Source organism: Maniola hyperantus, chromosome 8 (assembly GCF_902806685.2).
Source record: "Maniola hyperantus chromosome 8, iAphHyp1.2, whole genome shotgun sequence".
Lineage (NCBI taxonomy): Eukaryota > Metazoa > Arthropoda > Insecta > Lepidoptera > Nymphalidae > Maniola > Maniola hyperantus.
The window spans coordinates 7,851,115-7,873,302 of NC_048543.1; the positions used below are offsets into that span (position 1 = coordinate 7,851,115).

The 22,188-nt window shown below is 34.9% G+C and overlaps 3 long non-coding RNA genes across 6 annotated transcripts; all 3 read left to right on the plus strand.

Moving 5' to 3' along the window:
* Positions 1-190: 190 nt before the first annotated feature.
* LOC138402620 (uncharacterized) lies at positions 191-8,372 on the plus strand. 2 transcript variants are annotated; one of them, XR_011236977.1, is made up of 3 exons: positions 213-872; positions 1,331-1,516; positions 8,233-8,372. It is a non-coding gene; the product is annotated as an uncharacterized lncRNA (long non-coding RNA). The 2 variants fall into 2 exon arrangements; XR_011236976.1 differs by having other exon boundaries at positions 191-1,516.
* Positions 8,373-10,752: 2,380 nt separating this feature from the next.
* Positions 10,753-13,487, plus strand: LOC138402621 (uncharacterized). Of its 2 annotated transcripts, XR_011236979.1 has the most exons (3): positions 10,775-11,434; positions 11,893-12,078; positions 13,348-13,487. It is a non-coding gene; the product is annotated as an uncharacterized lncRNA (long non-coding RNA). The 2 variants fall into 2 exon arrangements; XR_011236978.1 differs by having other exon boundaries at positions 10,753-12,078.
* Positions 13,488-16,581: 3,094 nt separating this feature from the next.
* On the plus strand, positions 16,582-18,652 carry LOC138402705 (uncharacterized). 2 transcript variants are annotated; one of them, XR_011237047.1, is made up of 2 exons: positions 16,582-17,237; positions 18,509-18,652. It is a non-coding gene; the product is annotated as an uncharacterized lncRNA (long non-coding RNA). The 2 variants fall into 2 exon arrangements; XR_011237048.1 differs by having other exon boundaries at positions 16,582-17,233.
* The last annotated feature ends 3,536 nt before the right edge of the window (positions 18,653-22,188 follow it).

Here is a 22,188-nt window from a genome sequence, read left to right on the forward strand (position 1 = left end):
AATTACTAAAATTAAAATTATTTATAGCTAAAAGAACACTTTTCGAGTCTGTTATTAAAACATAGTTATTAATTTTAAACATTAATTCTTCTTTGATATATTCCAATGCCTTGAACAGGGCAACGCATTCAGCAGTAAACACACTGCAGTCAGTTTAATTTATATGATCTACATTTTTTTAACTGTGAATCATAGAAAGCAGAACTTACAAAGTTCTCATTTTTAGAACCATCCGAATATATCCTATAATGATTTTTACAATTTTCTTCAATGAACAATAGGAAGTCTAAATTGGATTTAATATCAGTGATGTGTATTCTATTTCCGAGGTTTATTACATCATAGTGGCAATCATACATAGGCCAAACGTCATTCACATTTATCTTACTAGCAATACTATGCATATAAGTCATAATCATTGACATAGTAGGTCCTTTACCGGAAAGAAGTGCTTCCGCTGTAGGTTGTAGAGTTTCAATTGATGCTTCAGTAACTTTTAATAAATCCTGTGGAAGTAATAATTTGTTTACCAAGTTGGAGTTAGCGAATAGTTGCTTCAAACAAAACTTTTCAGCCAAATAAACACGTCTCACCGGCAAAGGAGGGATACATGTTTCTACTTCCATTGAATTAATAGGTGTAGACCGCATTGCTCCACTTATTATTCTCAAACCTATATTTTGAATGACATCCAATTTTTTCAACAACGATGGATTAGTTTGCATATACGCAAGACAGCTATAATCAAAATGACTTCTAACCATACTATTGTACAACAAAGTCAGAACTTTGGGATCTGAACCCCAAAATGTACCAGCTAAACATCTAATAAGATTAATGCTTTTTAATGCATTTTTACAAATGTAGTTAATGTGAGCATCGAATTTTAGTTTTGTATCAAAAATTACTCCTAAGAACTTCTTATTTCTTACAATTGGAACATCTAAGTTATTATATTTAATGTTTACATCTACTGGTCCACCAAATACCATGCATGAACTTTTAGAGGTATTAATACTTAATTTTAAAGTGTTTTGGTAATAATTTTGCACCTGAGTCAATGCTGAATTAACATTATTTACAGCTATTTCTACATTTTTATTTACACTATATAATAACAAGTCATCTGCAAATTGTAAAATTTTAACATCCTTTGTTGTTACATATTTCTCAATTTGAGAGGTATATAAATTGTATAAAATTGGAGATAATGATGCACCTTGCATAAGGCCTTTACTTGTTGAGTTAGGTCCATGAAGTATATTATTATACTTAACATAAAACTTTCTGTTATTTAAAAAATTTGATAGCCATTTTAACATTTTTCCAGGAATGCCAATTTCATGAAGAGAAGTAATAATCTGGTTTAAATCAACATTATCATAAGCACCTTCTATATCCAAAAATACACATACTGCAGCATCTTTTGATAACTTACAGCTTCTTAAATCCGATACAAATGATGTCAAACTCTCATTAGCACTTCTTCCTTTTCGGAAACCGTATTGGAATGTTGGTAATAATTTATTTTTTTCTGTAAAATAATCTAATCTCAGTTTTAGCATTTGTTCAAATAATTTTCCTATGCATGATGTTAGTGATATTGGTCTGTATGAATTACAATCAGATGAAGATTTATCAGGTTTTAAAATCGGTACTATACATTGGATCTTCCAACTCTCTGGAACACATTGATTATCCCATAGCCTATTAAATATATCAAGTAAAGCTAATTGACCTAATTTATGCAATTTTTTAATCATTATATATGGAATGTTATCTAAGCCGGGTGTAGAGTTTTTTCTTGATTTAAGTGCTATATTAAATTCTGCAAAAGTGAAAGGCTTTAAAAGTAACATATGCTTGTCAGAATCATTATTAAATTCGAAAACAGAGGTATTTAACGTTGTGTTATTGTTATCATGTTTAAATTTTGAAATAAAATCGGGAATCCATACATCATTTTTATGCTGTGGTGGGTTTTTAATACGCTTGTAGGCGCGCTAGACACGTACATCAGAAATAGGAAGGAGAATGACCGATAATTATTATTATTAATCCTCAGCCGACATCAGAACGTATCAGAACGTAGTAATTAACCACTAGGTACTTTAATCAATGATCTTTACAATTAGTTCTCAGCACTTTAAACAACCTATTGGATGAGTCGGGATTTACTTTCTTAAAATGAACCAGGCCGCATATGTGAACTAACGATATTCTTGTGTTATCAAATTACATGGACTATCCTCAATTATTATCATGGAAACTCTCACGTATAGCACAGGGAAACTATCAACGCAAGGTAACGAGGTAAACCTAACCTAACCCTACCTAGGTCGCCTCCAACCACCCCTCACAGCGACCCCTCACCTCACTCTAACCTAATCTCAACATCATCATCATCATCATCATCATCATAGCATCATCGCATCATGTGATTAGGGCACAATTGCTATTGCAACCTCTGAATCAAATCACTAGCCATTTCTTTATCTGATCATCTAAAGACAATCTACCACTGGTTCGGAATGCTACAGCCTACCGCGAGAAGAGCCAGCAAGAAACTCGCGTGGCGACTAGCTCAATCATCAATCTCAACTTCATGAACACTCTTAAATTAATCATTGCATTGACACTCACTATCTAAACCAGATCATATTATTGACTCCTCTTTACTAACTCGCAATATCACAATAGCTCTACCTTATCCACTCTATGCGCGTCTACATACCGAATGCCATAGCATCGTGCGCTACAGCGCCTCGAACCCTATTCATCCAGGTATGCAATCGCCACACTATACCTACGCGAATCCCACTCAAGAGATCGCCAGCTCGTGCCCGGTTTCCTCGAAACCACCAGAATGCAAGCTATTCGATCTAATGGGAAACTCATTGTCTGATTACCCTACCTCTTGTGTAGGGTAGTGTCTACCCTACACAAGAGTCATCAATGATTCTTAACCAAACGGGTTATACGTTTCTAAAGCGGGTACTATCAAAGTTAACTGCAAATTACTATCACACTAAACTATCACTTTAAACTAATTATTATCTCAACTGCCGGTATATCTCCAATTACACTCTAAATTACTAGCGTTTGCAGAAATAACCTTAACGGATGTCATTATAATAATCTATCCACTGAGCCAACCGTTAACTCACGAATTACTCTAATATTCACCAATATAATTAATATTCCATATTCGTCTAACAACTACGCGAACATTATTAATAGTGCTTTGCAGACAAAGTCACCGGATAGCATTAAAGGTTAGAATTACTTTAAGGTTACGATTTAACACAAACATTCTACATTATCACAATCACAGAATTAAATATCACGATCATTATTATTCACGCTAATAGCTACCTATCTCGAATTACCGAAGCTAATCTGAATTCTAATAAAAAGGCTAGAGTGAATTCTGAATCAGACAACCTACGCGTGTCTGTCAAAATCCAACTCTGCCGGCTAATCCAAGATGGCTTCTTTTCACAGAGTAAAGCTTCCTTCATGCAACGTTTCTTTTCACGGAATCTATGACAGTAAAACCTATTATAACATTGACACGCCTACACGGCCATTCTGACATGCGACCGTCCACGGGAGCTAGTAAGTATCAAGCACAAACAATTTCCAATCGTCAGAACATCCGCTCGTCCATCCTGACGATCAACACAAGCACAAAAACTACATATTATAAAGCATGCATAACACAACCAAAGCATGTCACAACCAAATTACTTCGGAACCATAGCATGTCACCAACAAAAGCGTGCAACCTGGACAAGACGAGCACATCTCTTCAAGCAACCCATAAGAATCTGGCACGGACGACACTGTCCATTCATCCAACACATCTGGAGCAAGCGCGTGCATCCCTTCAACCGACCTCTTCAGGTGCGGCCCGAACGATACACCTCAACCAGGGTCGAACATCATCTGGACTGAGCGAGTGCATCCCTCCAGCCAGGCTAGACTCCACAACATCTGGAAGAAGTGTGTCCCCTCAACCAACTCTTGCGAGTCTGGCCCGGACGACACTCCCTTACCAGGATAGACTCCACAACATCTGGAAGAAGTGTGTCCCCTCAACCAACTCTTGCGAGTCTGGCCCGGACGACACTCCCTTACCAGGATAGACTCCACATCTGGAAGAAGTGTGTCCCCTCAACCAACTCTTGCGAGTCTGGCCCGGACGACACTCTTACCAGGATAAACTCACACCATCTGGAAGAAGTGTGTCCCCTCAACCAACTCTTACGAGTCTGGCCCGGACGACACTCCCACCAGGATAAACTCCATAACATCTGGAAGGACACTTCCTTACCAGGATAGACTCATAACATCTGGAAGGACACTTCCTTACCAGGATAGACTCATGAACTTACTATAACATAACATCTGCAAGCAGTGTGTTCCTTTAACCAAGTCCCACAACACACAAGCACACACATGGACCGAGAGTCCCTGATGTTTCACAATTTAAAGGTCATCCATTTAGTCATGATCTCAATGTCACATCTGTCCATTACGTCAACTAACAACATACTGAAGCGGACCGGACACATCCCGTCAGCGTCTCATCCATCAGTGTGGAATGTTGTAAGTTCACACGCTGCCACAAACGAAGTAATCTACAAGATCAATTCAGATTATTTCATTGATAATATGAAGTGAAACTGAAACATTTTCTGGGTAATAAATTAAGTAATTGCCACCAATACTTTCCAAAGTCCCATGGCTTAGGAGTGCAGCACTCTTGCAGCGTCAGGATTAAATAGTTGGATCCAAACATTTTTATGGTAACGTCTCGCGAACTTCCTCTACTAATTAAAAAAAAACTATGCAAATCGGTCAGAAACTTCGGAGAAATCGGTTTACAAAAACGCGCCGAATTGAGTACCTTCTCCTTTTGGAAAGCCGGTTAAAATTGCAAAACAAAAATGGCGGTGCAAGCTATCAGCTGTGAACTCGCTGTGAAGTCAAGTCGAACCCAAAATTCTGTCGACAGTTATAGGTCCAGGTAGAGAAATCGTCTGTCACTGTCACACACAGCATTCAGTTCGTTCGCTGACTCTCTCTTTTCACTTTTTAATGAAGGGGCAGCCACACGTGCACGCTTTCATCCCGAAGTAAGGCTGGCATTGTTAAATCCAGGTAGCTCCATATTTATTAATAACGTTGTTAATACTACGTTGGTCCTGGAAGTAACTAGTCCAAGTGTAGCTTAGGATAATGCTTGAAGTAAGCATTTTTTTTATTAATAAGGGTGTTAGAGTTTAGACTATTCACTTACCACCCAGTTCACCATCAAAGTCATAATCATTGTCATAGTCAAACTGTAGTTTGATCCGGAACATCGACCCGCAAAGGCCAGTCCCTCAATCAACTACACCACAGTCAACATTGTCATAGTCAAACCGTAGTCTGATTCAGAACATTGACTCGCATAGGCCAGTCCTGCGATCAACTACACCACACTTGCCAGTATTCCATACCAGATAGATACCAACATGCACTGCATCACGGGGTTTACACAAAGCATCATTTCACACACCATTTACTACTCTTCACGTTCAGAGGCAGTGAGAGTCCAATCCGAAATATTAAGGATCTTTTAACTCTCAGATAAAACCCCGAAATCTTTTTCTGCAACTTTTACAACAAAGCCTAATTGTGGGTATTAAAATTGGAAAACTTTTCTTCTTCTTTAAACAAATTAATATCATCTTTTCTCGTAACTTTATCCTTTTATAAACCAGGCTAATGTGGGCATTATTTGCAAAACTGTGGGCATAACTTTCAAAAATGTGGGCATGTGCTCATCCCACTTCTGATGTAGGCGCGCTAGACACGTACATCAGAAATAGGAAGGAGAATGACCGATAATTATTATTATTAATCCTCAGCCGACATCAGAACGTATCAGAACGTAGTAATTAACCACTAGGTACTTTAATCAATGATCTTTACAATTAGTTCTCAGCACTTTAAACAACCTATTGGATGAGTCGGGATTTACTTTCTTAAAATGAACCAGGCCGCATATGTGAACTAACGATATTCTTGTGTTATCAAATTACATGGACTATCCTCAATTATTATCATGGAAACTCTCACGTATAGCACAGGGAAACTATCAACGCAAGGTAACGAGGTAAACCTAACCTAACCCTACCTAGGTCGCCTCCAACCACCCCTCACAGCGACCCCTCACCTCACTCTAACCTAATCTCAACATCATCATCATCATCATCATCATCATAGCATCATCGCATCATGTGATTAGGGCACAATTGCTATTGCAACCTCTGAATCAAATCACTAGCCATTTCTTTATCTGATCATCTAAAGACAATCTACCACTGGTTCGGAATGCTACAGCCTACCGCGAGAAGAGCCAGCAAGAAACTCGCGTGGCGACTAGCTCAATCATCAATCTCAACTTCATGAACACTCTTAAATTAATCATTGCATTGACACTCACTATCTAAACCAGATCATATTATTGACTCCTCTTTACTAACTCGCAATATCACAATAGCTCTACCTTATCCACTCTATGCGCGTCTACATACCGAATGCCATAGCATCGTGCGCTACAGCGCCTCGAACCCTATTCATCCAGGTATGCAATCGCCACACTATACCTACGCGAATCCCACTCAAGAGATCGCCAGCTCGTGCCCGGTTTCCTCGAAACCACCAGAATGCAAGCTATTCGATCTAATGGGAAACTCATTGTCTGATTACCCTACCTCTTGTGTAGGGTAGTGTCTACCCTACACAAGAGTCATCAATGATTCTTAACCAAACGGGTTATACGTTTCTAAAGCGGGTACTATCAAAGTTAACTGCAAATTACTATCACACTAAACTATCACTTTAAACTAATTATTATCTCAACTGCCGGTATATCTCCAATTACACTCTAAATTACTAGCGTTTGCAGAAATAACCTTAACGGATGTCATTATAATAATCTATCCACTGAGCCAACCGTTAACTCACGAATTACTCTAATATTCACCAATATAATTAATATTCCATATTCGTCTAACAACTACGCGAACATTATTAATAGTGCTTTGCAGACAAAGTCACCGGATAGCATTAAAGGTTAGAATTACTTTAAGGTTACGATTTAACACAAACATTCTACATTATCACAATCACAGAATTAAATATCACGATCATTATTATTCACGCTAATAGCTACCTATCTCGAATTACCGAAGCTAATCTGAATTCTAATAAAAAGGCTAGAGTGAATTCTGAATCAGACAACCTACGCGTGTCTGTCAAAATCCAACTCTGCCGGCTAATCCAAGATGGCTTCTTTTCACAGAGTAAAGCTTCCTTCATGCAACGTTTCTTTTCACGGAATCTATGACAGTAAAACCTATTATAACATTGACACGCCTACACGCTTAAACATTTTCATATAATTCCATACTCGAGTAATAGGAGTATATCTATTGAATGTTGAACATAACTTGTACCAACTATTTTTCTTAGCATCCTTAATTATTAATTTTTTTTGTGCATCCAATTGTTTATAATTAATGTAATTTTCCATCAACCCATTTCTTTTATATAACTGTAAAGCTTCTCTCGAATTTTTAACAGCAACTTCACAGTTTTCATCCCACCAAGGAGCAGGAGTTTTAAAAAGTCTAGGACCTTCAATTTTTACATAAGGAACGAATTCTTTTCTAAGAGTATTTAAAACTTCACAGAACTTATCATAAGACTGTGAAGGATCTTTTTCATCAAAAGTTATACCTTTAAAGTATTCCTCTGATTTTGCATAATATTTGGTCCAATCTGCTTTATGAAATAGAAATTTCTCTACTTTGTCATTGACAGAATATTTAGATGGAACTAGGCTTAATTTTGTAAATGTTGGATAGTGGTAACTACCCAAAGGATCGTCACCCACTGACCATTCACATAGAGGTGCTAGTACAGGACTCACCCCTGTCACATCAATAGCAGAGCTATTTGCATTAGGTCTTTGTACTGTAGTAGATACACCTGTGTTTAACAGGCATAGGTCATGTTCATCAAAAATTTCAAACAATGTTTTGCCTCTTGAATTTGTACAACTGCACCCAAAAGCAATATGATGCGCGTTAAAATCTCCTGAGACTATACAAGGTTTTGGTAAGCTAGCAATAATATTTTTAAGTTTATTAATTCTACAATAATTGTTATTTTTAGGTGGACAATAAACACATAGAATCGACACGGAACCAATATTAGTTTCTAGAGAAATTGCTATGGACTGGACATCTTGATAAAATTGTGTTGGCAATATTTTATATTTTAATGTATTTTTTAATAAAATGCCTACTCCACCATGTTCATTATTTGCATTTTTTCCTACAAAATTATATCCTGAAAATCTAATAGGATTACTTGTATTTTTTTGCCAGGTCTCATTTAATAGCAAAATATCAATATTATGTTGTTCCAAAAATGTTTTAACCAAGGGTTTCTTATTGTTAATACTTTGGATATTATGCTGCACAATAGTTAGGTGAGAATCCATTATATTTTATTTAAATGTTCTAAAAATGTTTCTTTGATTTGATTAGTAGTCTTAATATTATTAGAGTTCCCTATTGTAACCAAAGTGTTTACTATGGCTCCTAAAAGCTTAGAGTTATTTACAATATCATTGTGTGAAATTTCTGTCTTTGTCTGTGTAGTTTGCTTAGGCTGTGAGTATGTAGTTTGGCTTTTTTGATATGTCTGAGGGCTCTGAGGCTTTGGGAGTGGAGGGAAACTCGCACTACTTATTTGAACTACTTTTGAGTAGGTTTCTTTTTTGTTCCTCTCCATTCTCGCTGCCTTTACAGGACACGTTTTTGATATTGCAAGATGCGCACCCCCACAATTGCTGCACTTCAGTGTATCCGTCGTGCAGTCCTTGTAATGGTGCTCACCCGCGCACCGTGAGCATATTTGCTGATTTTTACAAATTTTCCCATAATGGTTAAATTTCATACATTTAAAACATTGCATTAAAGGAGGAACATAAGTGAAAACTTTGTATCTCCAGTTGTCCAAATAAATGTACTGCGGTAGACTAGTACCGCTGAAAATTACACTGATAGTGGACAGAGGAATTAGCTCCTCTCCCACTTTTTTCAAAAATCTCTTTACACCTATTACTTCACTTTCCGAGGAGAGTTTATTGAATAGTTCCTGATTGCTAGATTCTTTTGGAATGAACCTAACCACCCCTACCCTTTCCACAGAGGACGCCGGGATGAACGCTCGAAGTTTATAAACTGAAAGGCACTCGTGCTTCAAAAAGTCATTAGCCGCTGTCGCTTGTTTGAAGACAAGCATAATTTTAGTAGCGTTTATGCGCCTACTTTCACTTACACCTTTTACTTGTTTAAAATATTTGGATACCACTAGGGGGTTTTGTTTCCTAGTTTGATATCTTCTGTGCTTTCTACGTATACAGGGAATTCTGAATTGGTACTAGTATCGCCGTACGCCCGGCGATACCCTGGTTTTATAAATGGTTTGTATTTTGCACCATCACTTTCAGAGGGTTTCTCCTTTTGCATTTTCTTCCTCTTTTTGCCCGCTGCTGGTTCCAAATCACCGCCGTCACTATCTGACGGCATTGTACCACAGTTTAACGAAAACTATTTACAAAATAATGTACTATTTACACTCAAAAACTATATTTTTAACAATTTTCAATTAAAAAGCGCGCTTCGCGTTTCCCGCCAAAAACGCAAGTCCCTTGATATTTTTTTTTTTTTTTTTTTTTTTTTTTAATTTATTTTACGGCCCTGGATAACAGTCCTTTAAGGCCTTTCAAAAATTTACAAATTCTAAAAATACAAAATTGCTTATAACTAATTAGTCTAACGTTTTTACACTTTATTTATAGTATTACTTATATAATTAAAAATAGACTTAAAATATGACGTTTTACACAACAAGTCCTTTACATGGCGGGGAAAATCAATTTTTTGTTTTTGTTCCATATTTATAGTGTTTAGATCACTGGCTAATATAAGTCTTTGTATGCCAAAAGCTGGACATTTGAGTATCATATGATTAACATCAGCCTCCTCATAATCACAATAGTTGCATTTTTTACTGTTTAGTATTTTTATTTTATTCAGGTGTGTTGGCACCAGACAGTGACCAAATCTCAGTCTATTCATTAATGATGTAAATTTTCTAGATTCACACTTTGTTTTGAAATACCATGGTTGTATTGGTATTTCCTTTTGAATTTCCGCATACCATTTTCCTTTATTTTTATTAGTCACATCCCACACTTCACTCCACAATTTCTTTTGTCTTATTTTAATTGTATTGCATAAATCCGTAAATGGCACTTTGATGCTACTTGAACAATCTTCATAAAAATTACTTCTTCTTGTAGCAGAATCAACCACTTCATTTCCTGTTATGCCTCTGTGGGAGGGTACCCAAACAAATTCTATATTAATTCCCCTTTGTTTTAAATTAAGTAGTACATTTTTAATTTGGAATATAATATAAACTAATTTATAATTACTAAAATTAAAATTATTTATAGCTAAAAGAACACTTTTCGAGTCTGTTATTAAAACATAGTTATTAATTTTAAACATTAATTCTTCTTTGATATATTCCAATGCCTTGAACAGGGCAACGCATTCAGCAGTAAACACACTGCAGTCAGAGTTTAATTTATATGATCTACATTTTTTAACTGTGAATCATAGAAAGCAGAACTTACAAAGTTCTCATTTTTAGAACCATCCGAATATATCCTATAATGATTTTTACAATTTTCTTCAATGAACAATAGGAAGTCTAAATTGGATTTAATATCAGTGATGTGTATTCTATTTCCGAGGTTTATTACATCATAGTGGCAATCATACATAGGCCAAACGTCATTCACATTTATCTTACTAGCAATACTATGCATATAAGTCATAATCATTGACATAGTAGGTCCTTTACCGGAAAGAAGTGCTTCCGCTGTAGGTTGTAGAGTTTCAATTGATGCTTCAGTAACTTTTAATAAATCCTGTGGAAGTAATAATTTGTTTACCAAGTTGGAGTTAGCGAATAGTTGCTTCAAACAAAACTTTTCAGCCAAATAAACACGTCTCACCGGCAAAGGAGGGATACATGTTTCTACTTCCATTGAATTAATAGGTGTAGACCGCATTGCTCCACTTATTATTCTCAAACCTATATTTTGAATGACATCCAATTTTTTCAACAACGATGGATTAGTTTGCATATACGCAAGACAGCTATAATCAAAATGACTTCTAACCATACTATTGTACAACAAAGTCAGAACTTTGGGATCTGAACCCCAAAATGTACCAGCTAAACATCTAATAAGATTAATGCTTTTTAATGCATTTTTACAAATGTAGTTAATGTGAGCATCGAATTTTAGTTTTGTATCAAAAATTACTCCTAAGAACTTCTTATTTCTTACAATTGGAACATCTAAGTTATTATATTTAATGTTTACATCTACTGGTCCACCAAATACCATGCATGAACTTTTAGAGGTATTAATACTTAATTTTAAAGTGTTTTGGTAATAATTTTGCACCTGAGTCAATGCTGAATTAACATTATTTACAGCTATTTCTACATTTTTATTTACACTATATAATAACAAGTCATCTGCAAATTGTAAAATTTTAACATCCTTTGTTGTTACATATTTCTCAATTTGAGAGGTATATAAATTGTATAAAATTGGAGATAATGATGCACCTTGCATAAGGCCTTTACTTGTTGAGTTAGGTCCATGAAGTATATTATTATACTTAACATAAAACTTTCTGTTATTTAAAAAATTTGATAGCCATTTTAACATTTTTCCAGGAATGCCAATTTCATGAAGAGAAGTAATAATCTGGTTTAAATCAACATTATCATAAGCACCTTCTATATCCAAAAATACACATACTGCAGCATCTTTTGATAACTTACAGCTTCTTAAATCCGATACAAATGATGTCAAACTCTCATTAGCACTTCTTCCTTTTCGGAAACCGTATTGGAATGTTGGTAATAATTTATTTTTTTCTGTAAAATAATCTAATCTCAGTTTTAGCATTTGTTCAAATAATTTTCCTATGCATGATGTTAGTGATATTGGTCTGTATGAATTACAATCAGATGAAGATTTATCAGGTTTTAAAATCGGTACTATACATTGGATCTTCCAACTCTCTGGAACACATTGATTATCCCATAGCCTATTAAATATATCAAGTAAAGCTAATTGACCTAATTTATGCAATTTTTTAATCATTATATATGGAATGTTATCTAAGCCGGGTGTAGAGTTTTTTCTTGATTTAAGTGCTATATTAAATTCTGCAAAAGTGAAAGGCTTTAAAAGTAACATATGCTTGTCAGAATCATTATTAAATTCGAAAACAGAGGTATTTAACGTTGTGTTATTGTTATCATGTTTAAATTTTGAAATAAAATCGGGAATCCATACATCATTTTTATGCTGTGGTGGGTTTTTAATACGTTTAAACATTTTCATATAATTCCATACTCGAGTAATAGGAGTATATCTATTGAATGTTGAACATAACTTGTACCAACTATTTTTCTTAGCATCCTTAATTATTAATTTTTTTTGTGCATCCAATTGTTTATAATTAATGTAATTTTCCATCAACCCATTTCTTTTATATAACTGTAAAGCTTCTCTCGAATTTTTAACAGCAACTTCACAGTTTTCATCCCACCAAGGAGCAGGAGTTTTAAAAAGTCTAGGACCTTCAATTTTTACATAAGGAACGAATTCTTTTCTAAGAGTATTTAAAACTTCACAGAACTTATCATAAGACTGTGAAGGATCTTTTTCATCAAAAGTTATACCTTTAAAGTATTCCTCTGATTTTGCATAATATTTGGTCCAATCTGCTTTATGAAATAGAAATTTCTCTACTTTGTCATTGACAGAATATTTAGATGGAACTAGGCTTAATTTTGTAAATGTTGGATAGTGGTAACTACCCAAAGGATCGTCACCCACTGACCATTCACATAGAGGTGCTAGTACGGGACTCACCCCTGTCACATCAATAGCAGAGCTATTTGCATTAGGTCTTTGTACTGTAGTAGATACACCTGTGTTTAACAGGCATAGGTCATGTTCATCAAAAATTTCAAACAATGTTTTGCCTCTTGAATTTGTACAACTGCACCCAAAAGCAATATGATGCGCGTTAAAATCTCCTGAGACTATACAAGGTTTTGGTAAGCTAGCAATAATATTTTTAAGTTTATTAATTCTACAATAATTGTTATTTTTAGGTGGACAATAAACACATAGAATCGACACGGAACCAATATTAGTTTCTAGAGAAATTGCTATGGACTGGACATCTTGATAAAATTGTGTTGGCAATATTTTATATTTTAATGTATTTTTTAATAAAATGCCTACTCCACCATGTTCATTATTTGCATTTTTTCCTACAAAATTATATCCTGAAAATCTAATAGGATTACTTGTATTTTTTTGCCAGGTCTCATTTAATAGCAAAATATCAATATTATGTTGTTCCAAAAATGTTTTAACCAAGGGTTTCTTATTGTTAATACTTTGGATATTATGCTGCACAATAGTTAGGTGAGAATCCATTATATTTTATTTAAATGTTCTAAAATGTTTCTTTGATTTGATTAGTAGTCTTAATATTATTAGAGTTCCCTATTGTAACCAAAGTGTTTACTATGGCTCCTAAAAGCTTAGAGTTATTTACAATATCATTGTGTGAAATTTCTGTCTTTGTCTGTGTAGTTTGCTTAGGCTGTGAGTATGTAGTTTGGCTTTTTTGATATGTCTGAGGGCTCTGAGGCTTTGGGAGTGGAGGGAAACTCGCACTACTTATTTGAACTACTTTTGAGTAGGTTTCTTTTTTGTTCCTCTCCATTCTCGCTGCCTTTACAGGACACGTTTTTGATATTGCAAGATGCGCACCCCCACAATTGCTGCACTTCAGTGTATCCGTCGTGCAGTCCTTGTAATGGTGCTCACCAGCGCACCGTGAGCATATTTGCTGATTTTTACAAATTTTCCCATAATGGTTAAATTTCATACATTTAAAACATTGCATTAAAGGAGGAACATAAGTGAAAACTTTGTATCTCCAGTTGTCCAAATAAATGTACTGCGGTAGACTAGTACCGCTGAAAATTACACTGATAGTGGACAGAGGAATTAGCTCCTCTCCCACTTTTTTCAAAAATCTCTTTACACCTATTACTTCACTTTCCGAGGAGAGTTTATTGAATAGTTCCTGATTGCTAGATTCTTTTGGAATGAACCTAACCACCCCTACCCTTTCCACAGAGGACGCCGGGATGAACGCTCGAAGTTTATAAACTGAAAGGCACTCGTGCTTCAAAAAGTCATTAGCCGCTGTCGCTTGTTTGAAGACAAGCATAATTTTAGTAGCGTTTATGCGCCTACTTTCACTTACACCTTTTACTTGTTTAAAATATTTGGATACCACTAGGGGATTTTTGTTTCCTAGTTTGATATCTTCTGTGCTTTCTACGTATACAGGGAATTCTGAATTGGTACTAGTATCGCCGTACGCCCGGCGATACCCTGGTTTTATAAATGGTTTGTATTTTGCACCATCACTTTCAGAGGGTTTCTCCTTTTGCATTTTCTTCCTCTTTTTGCCCGCTGCTGGTTCCAAATCACCGCCGTCACTATCTGACGGCATTGTACCACAGTTTAACGAAAACTATTTACAAAATAATGTACTATTTACACTCAAAAACTATATTTTTAACAATTTTCAATTAAAAAGCGCGCTTCGCGTTTCCCGCCAAAAACGCAAGTCCGCCTAAAATTTAATGCTCCTTGATATTTTTTTTTTTTTTTTTTTTTAATTTATTTTACGGCCCTGGATAACAGTCCTTTAAGGCCTTTCAAAAATTTACAAATTCTAAAATACAAAATTGCTTATAACTAAATATTATTCTAAAAATACAAAATTGCTTATAACTAATTAGTCTAACGTTTTTACACTTTATTTATAGTATTACTTATATAATTAAAAATAGACTTAAAATATGACGTTTTACACAACAAGTCCTTTACATGGCGGGGAAAATCAATTTTTTGTTTTTGTTCCATATTTATAGTGTTTAGATCACTGGCTAATATAAGTCTTGTATGCCAAAAGCTGGACATTTGAGTATCATATGATTAACATCAGCCTCCTCATAATCACAATAGTTGCATTTTTTACTGTTTAGTATTTTTATTTTATTCAGGTGTGTTGGCACCAGACAGTGACCAAATCTCAGTCTATTCATTAATGATGTAAATTTTCTAGATTCACACTTCGTTTTGAAATACCATGGTTGTATTGGTATTTCCTTTTGAATTTCCGCATACCATTTTCCTTTATTTTTATTAGTCACATCCCACACTTCACTCCACAATTTCTTTTGTCTTATTTAATTGTATTGCATAAATCCGTAAATGGCACCTTGATGCTACTTGAACAATCTTCATAAAAATTACTTTTTCTTGTAGCAGAATCAACGACTTCATTTCCTGTTATGCCTCTGTGGGAGGGTACCCAAACAAATTCTATATTAATTCCCCTTTGTTTTAAATTAAGTAGTACATTTTTAATTTGGAAAATAATATAAACTAATTTATAATTACTAAAATTAAAATTATTTATAGCTAAAAGAACACTTTTCGAGTCTGTTATTAAAACATAGTTATTAATTTTAAACATTAATTCTTCTTTGATATATTCCAATGCCTTGAACAGGGCCACGCATTCAGCAGTAAACACACTGCAGTCAGAGTTTAATTTATATGATCTACATTTTTTTTAACTGTGAATCATAAAAAGCAGAACTTACAAAGTTCTCATTTTTAGAACCATCCGAATATATCCTATAATGATTTTTACAATTTTCTTCAATGAACAATAGGAAGTCTAAATTGGATTTAATATCAGTGATGTGTATTCTATTTTCGAGGTTTATTACATCATAGTGGCAATCATACATAGGCCAAACGTCATTCACATTTATCTTACTAGCAATACTATGCATATAAGTCATAATCATTGACATAGTAGGTCCTTTACCGGAAAGAAGTGCTTCCGCTGTAGGTTGTAGAGTTTCAATTGATGCTTCAGTAACTTTTAATAAATCCTGTGGAAGTAATAATTTGTTACCAAGTTAGAGTTAGCGAATAGTTGCTTCAAACAAAACTTTTCAGCCAAATAAACACGTCTCACCGGCAAAGGAGGGATACATGTTTCTACTTCCATTGAATTAATAGGTGTAGACCGCATTGCTCCACTTATTATTCTCAAACCTATATTTTGAATGACATCCAATTTTTTCAACAACGATGGATTAGTTTGCATATACGCAAGACAACTATAATCAAAATGACTTCTAACCATACTATTGTACAACAAAGTCAAAACTTTGGGATCTGAACCCCAAAATGTACCAGCTAACATCTAATAAGATTAATGCTTTTTAATGCATTTTACAAATGTAGTTAATGTGAGCATCGAATTTTAGTTTTGTATCAAAAATTACTCCTAAGAACTTCTTATTTCTTACAATTGGAACATCTAAGTTATTATATTTAATGTTTACATCTACTGGTCCACCAAATACCATGCATGAACTTTTAGAGGTATTAATACTTAATTTTAAAGTGTTTTGGTAATAATTTTGCACCTGAGTCAATGCTGAATTAACATTATTTACAGCTATTTCTACATTTTTATTTACACTATATAATAACAAGTCATCTGCAAATTGTAAAATTTTTACATCCTTTGTTGTTACATATTTCTCAATTTGAGAGGTATATAAATTGTATAAAATTGGAGATAATGATGCACCTTGCATAAGGCCTTTACTTGTTGAGTTAGGTCCATGAAGTATATTATTATACTTAACATAAAACTTTCTGTTATTTAAAAAATTTGATAGCCATTTTAACATTTTTCCAGGAATGCCAATTTCATGAAGAGAAGTAATAATCTGGTTTAAATCAACATTATCATAAGCACCTTCTATATCCAAAAATACACATACTGCAGCATCTTTTGATAACTTACAGCTTCTTAAATCCGATACAAATGATGTCAAACTCTCATTAGCACTTCTTCCTTTTCGGAAACCGTATTGGAATGTAGGTAATAATTTATTTTTTTCTGTACAATAATCTAATCTCAGTTTCAGCATTTGTTCAAATAATTTTCCTATGCATGATGTTAGAGATATTGGTCTGTATGAATTACAATCAGATGAAGATTTATCAGGTTTTAAAATCGGTACTATACATTGGATCTTCCAACTCTCTGGAACACATTGATTATCCCATAGCCTATTAAATATATCAAGTAAAGCTAATTGACCTAATTTATGCAATTTTTTAATCATTATATATGGAATGTTATCTAAGCCGGGTGTAGAGTTTTTTTCTTGATTTAAGTGCTATATTAAATTCTGCAAAAGTGAAAGGCTTTAAAAGTAACATATGCTTGTCAGAATCATTATTAAATTCGAAAACAGAGGTATTTAACGTTGTGTTATTGTTATCATGTTTAAATTTTGAAATAAAATCGGGAATCCATACATCATTTTATGCTGTGGTGGGTTTTTAATACGTTTAAACATTTTCATATAATTCCATACTCGAGTAATAGGAGTATATCTATTGAATGTTGAACATAACTTGTACCAACTATTTTTCTTAGCATCCTTAATTATTAATTTTTTTTGTGCATCCAATTGTTTATAATTAATGTAATTTTCCATCAACCCATTTCTTTTATATAACTGTAAAGCTTCTCTCGAATTTTAACAGCAACTTCACAGTTTTCATCCCACCAAGGAGCAGGAGTTTTAAAAAGTCTAGGACCTTCAATTTTTACATAAGGAACGAATTCTTTTCTAAGAGTATTTAAAACTTCACAGAACTTATCATACGACTGTGAAGGATCTTTTCATCAAAAGATATACCTTTAAAGTACTCCTCTGATTTTGCATAATATTTGGTCCAATCTGCTTTATGAAATAGAAATTTCTCTACTTTGTCATTGACGAATATTTAGATGGAACTAGGCTTAATTTTGTAAATGTTGGATAGTGGTAACTACCCAAAGGATCGTCACCTACTGACCATTCACATAGAGGTGCTAGTACGGGACTCACCCCTGTCACATCAATAGCAGAGCTATTTGCATTAGGTCTTTGTACTGTAGTAGATACACCTGTGTTTAACAGGCATAGGTCATGTTCATCAAAAATTTCAAACAATGTTTGCCTCTTGAATTTGTACAATTGCACCCAAAAGCAATATGATGCGCGTTAAAATCTCCTGAGACTATACAAGGTTTTGGTAAGCTAGCAATAATATTTTTAAGTTTATTAATTCTACAATAATTGTTATTTTTATTTTTAGGTGGACAATAAACACATAGAATCGACACGGAACCTATATTAGTTTCTAGAGAAATTGCTATGGACTGGACATCTTGATAAAATTGTGTTGGCAATATTTTATATTTTAATGTATTTTTTAATAAAATGCCTACTCCACCATGTTCATTATTTGCATTTTTTCCTACAAAATTATATCCTGAAAATCTAATAGGATTACTTGTATTTTTTTGCCAGGTCTCATTTAATAGCAAAATATCAATATTATGTTGTTCCAAAAATGTTTTAACCAAGGGTTTCTTATTGTTAATACTTTGGATATTATGCTGCACAATAGTTAGGTGAGAATCCATTATATTTTACTTAAATGTTCTAAAAATGTTTCTTTGATTTGATTAGTAGTCTTAATATTATTAGAGTTCCCTATTGTAACCAAAGTGTTTACTATGGCTCCTAAAAGCTTAGAGTTATTTACAATATCATTGTGTGAAATTTCTGTCTTTGTCTGTGTAGTTTGCTTAGGCTGTGAGTATGTAGTTTGGTTTTTTTCATATGTCTGAGGGCTCTGAGGCTTTGGGAGTGGAGGGAAACTCGCACTACTTATTTGAACTACTTTTGAGTAGGTTTCTTTTTTGTTCCTCTCCATTCTCGCTGCCTTTACAGGACACGTTTTTGATATTGCAAGATGCGCACCCCCACAATTGCTGCACTTCAGTGTATCCGTCGTGCAGTCCTTGTAATGGTGCTCACCAGCGCACCGTGAGCATATTTGCTGATTTTTACAAATTTTCCCATAATGGTTAAATTTCATACATTTAAAACATTGCATCAAAGGAGGAACATAAGTGAAAACTTTGTATCTCCAGTTGTCCAAATAAATATACTGCGGTAGACTAGTACCGCTGAAAATTACACTGATAGTGGAGAGAGGAATTAGCTCCTCTCCCACTTTTTTCAAAAATCTCTTTACACCTATTACTTCACTTTCCGAGGAGAGTTTATTGAATAGTTCCTGATTGCTAGATTCTTTTGGAATAAACCTAACCACCCCTACCCTTTCCACAGAGGACGCCGGGATGAACGCTCGAAGTTTATAAACTGAAAGGCACTCGTGCTTCAAAAAGTCATTAGCCGCTGTCGCTTGTTTGAAGACAAGCATAATTTAGTAGCGTTTATGCGCCTACTTTCACTTACACCTTTACTTGTTTAAATATTTGGATACCACTAGGGGATTTTTGTTTCCTAGTTTGATATCTTCTGTGCTTTCTACGTATACAGGGAATTCTGAATTGGTACTAGTATCGCCGTACGCCCGGCGATACCCTGGTTTTATAAATGGTTTGTATTTTGCACCATCACTTTCAAGGGTTTCTCCTTTGCATTTTCTTCCTCTTTTTGCCCCCTGCTGGTTCCAAATCACAGCCGTCACTATCTGACGGCATTGTACCACAGTTTAACGAAAACTATTTACAAAATAATGTACTATTTACACTCAAAAAACTATATTTTTAACAATTTTCAATTAAAAAGCGCACTTCGCGTTTCCCGCCAAAAACGCAAGTCCTGGGGTTCTAAATAGTTAGGTACCACAGACTAACTACTTATTGTAATAAGCTAACGTAGCCAAATTTAGAGACTGTTATGTCCATGTAAATTGCTAGATTACCAAGTGATTACCATAGATATTCGATTTAGTCGGTTATAAATAGGTCCCGTGCTACCAATACGTCATCAAAATGTCGATAATGACCAATTGCGATATAGTGCATTAGTCGTCCGCCGATAGCAAATTTATCAACTGTAACGATCACGATTCTTAAGGTATTTCTATTGCGATGTCACATGTCAGTTTACGGCAATCGGCCTGCAGAGATGATTGCGATCGTGACATTGTAGCTGTCAAACAACCGCGGAGGGCCACAGATAAAGTTACTTATGTGATAAACAGAGACGCAGCTAACCTATTTTTTGTCGTTATGTCGTTTGTGTTATAATCGTGTAACTGGTTTTTTCTAGAATACACAACTTTAGTTGCGAAACAAACTTTGAGAATTCGTGGCGTATAGGTATTTCTCATGAGTTATTTACTTTCTAAATAATATCTGTCCCGGCTGTACTCACGTGTTTAGTCGACGTTAGCCCGACTAGTTTCGAACCCATCCGGGGTCTTTTTTCAAGGGAGTCCGTTCGCGCACGCGCCGCGGTTTTGACTGCGGGCCGCGCGTGCCGCTTAGCCTTGTCGCACTACAAGTCAGGCCACTCAAAGGGCCACAGAGGCACACAGAGTACACTACGACAAGGCTCTCTTGGAACTTGAATGACTTTGACAGGGGGGCGCTGTTGGAGAACAAAGCTCAGAATATCAGAATATTCAAACAAGAACAAAGGGGACACTTTACGGCAACGTTAGTTCCAATTTTTGCCAAGCAAGATGGCCTTGTCGCACTGTACATTGAATATACGAAAGAGCTAGAACCCAGAACTGTAAAATAACACTATAGCCTACTCTGTGGAAATCTTTGGATTTTAGACGAGTAATGTCATGGGTCTGTGGGAGTAATAGTATATTATCTATGGTAATAGTGTGTGATTTTTGAGTAGACGTTTTATAATTACTTTTTTGTACTTTCTTTTTACGAGATTTATGTTATAAGTTATTCCTAATCAAAAGATTTGTTTTAAATACACTTAAATAAGTTCTAGTGTATAAGTATTATGTAGGTAATTGAATAGTAAGTTGATTTCATTTAAAGTAGATAGGTACTAGTGTTGTCAAAAACTGTGTCTACTTATAAGATATTGTGATGTACCTTGAGAAAGATTACCATGTACATGGAACTCTTGCTCTACATGAAGAAGAGCAAGAATACCATGTATTCAGGAGATAACGACAATTGCGACGGTCACGTCGTGATAACCACAAGTGGTAGAAATAATTTACAATAATTTGTGAATGTTGTGATGCCCTTGTTAGGTTTTTTACTTACTTACCATGTCATAATACACTGTCACGTTGTAATTAGCACAAGTGGTAGAAATAATTTACACTTTGTCACTGTTGCAGAGTACCTTTACAAGATGGGTGGTTGCCGTTGTACATATAGAAACTGTAAGATAAAGTCGGATGGGAAGACCCACATGTTCCACTACCCAGTGTTTGACAAGGTCAGATGTCCCAATGGCTAGTAAACGCTCAAAGACTGGATTTCCTTGATCTTAAAGTATCACAATTAAAGAACAGATGTGTCTGCCAACATCACTTTAAGGATGAGAGTTTTATGAACTTTAAGGTATTTGCAGATAAATCCATACTAATATTATAAATGCGAAAGTGTGTCTGTCTGTCTGCTAGCTTTTCACGGCCCATCTGTTATACCGATTTGACGAAATTTGGTACAGAGATAGCTTGCATCCGGGGAGGGACATATGCTACTTTTTATCTCAGAATATCAAAGAGTTCCCACAGGAATTTTAAAAATCGAAATCGACGAAGTCGCTGGCATCACCTAGTTGTAAATATGTTACACTTAAGCTCTTTTTAACAAATTCCATGGGATAGACCAATGAAAAATAATTATAGTGTTGTGTAGACAGACATAGCCTGGAGAGGCCTAGTTTGTAAGTGTGTATCAGTTGTATCACTATAGTTATGCAATCCTGACCAAGGTTGGTAACTATATGGTCTTTTGGTTTCCTCCATGC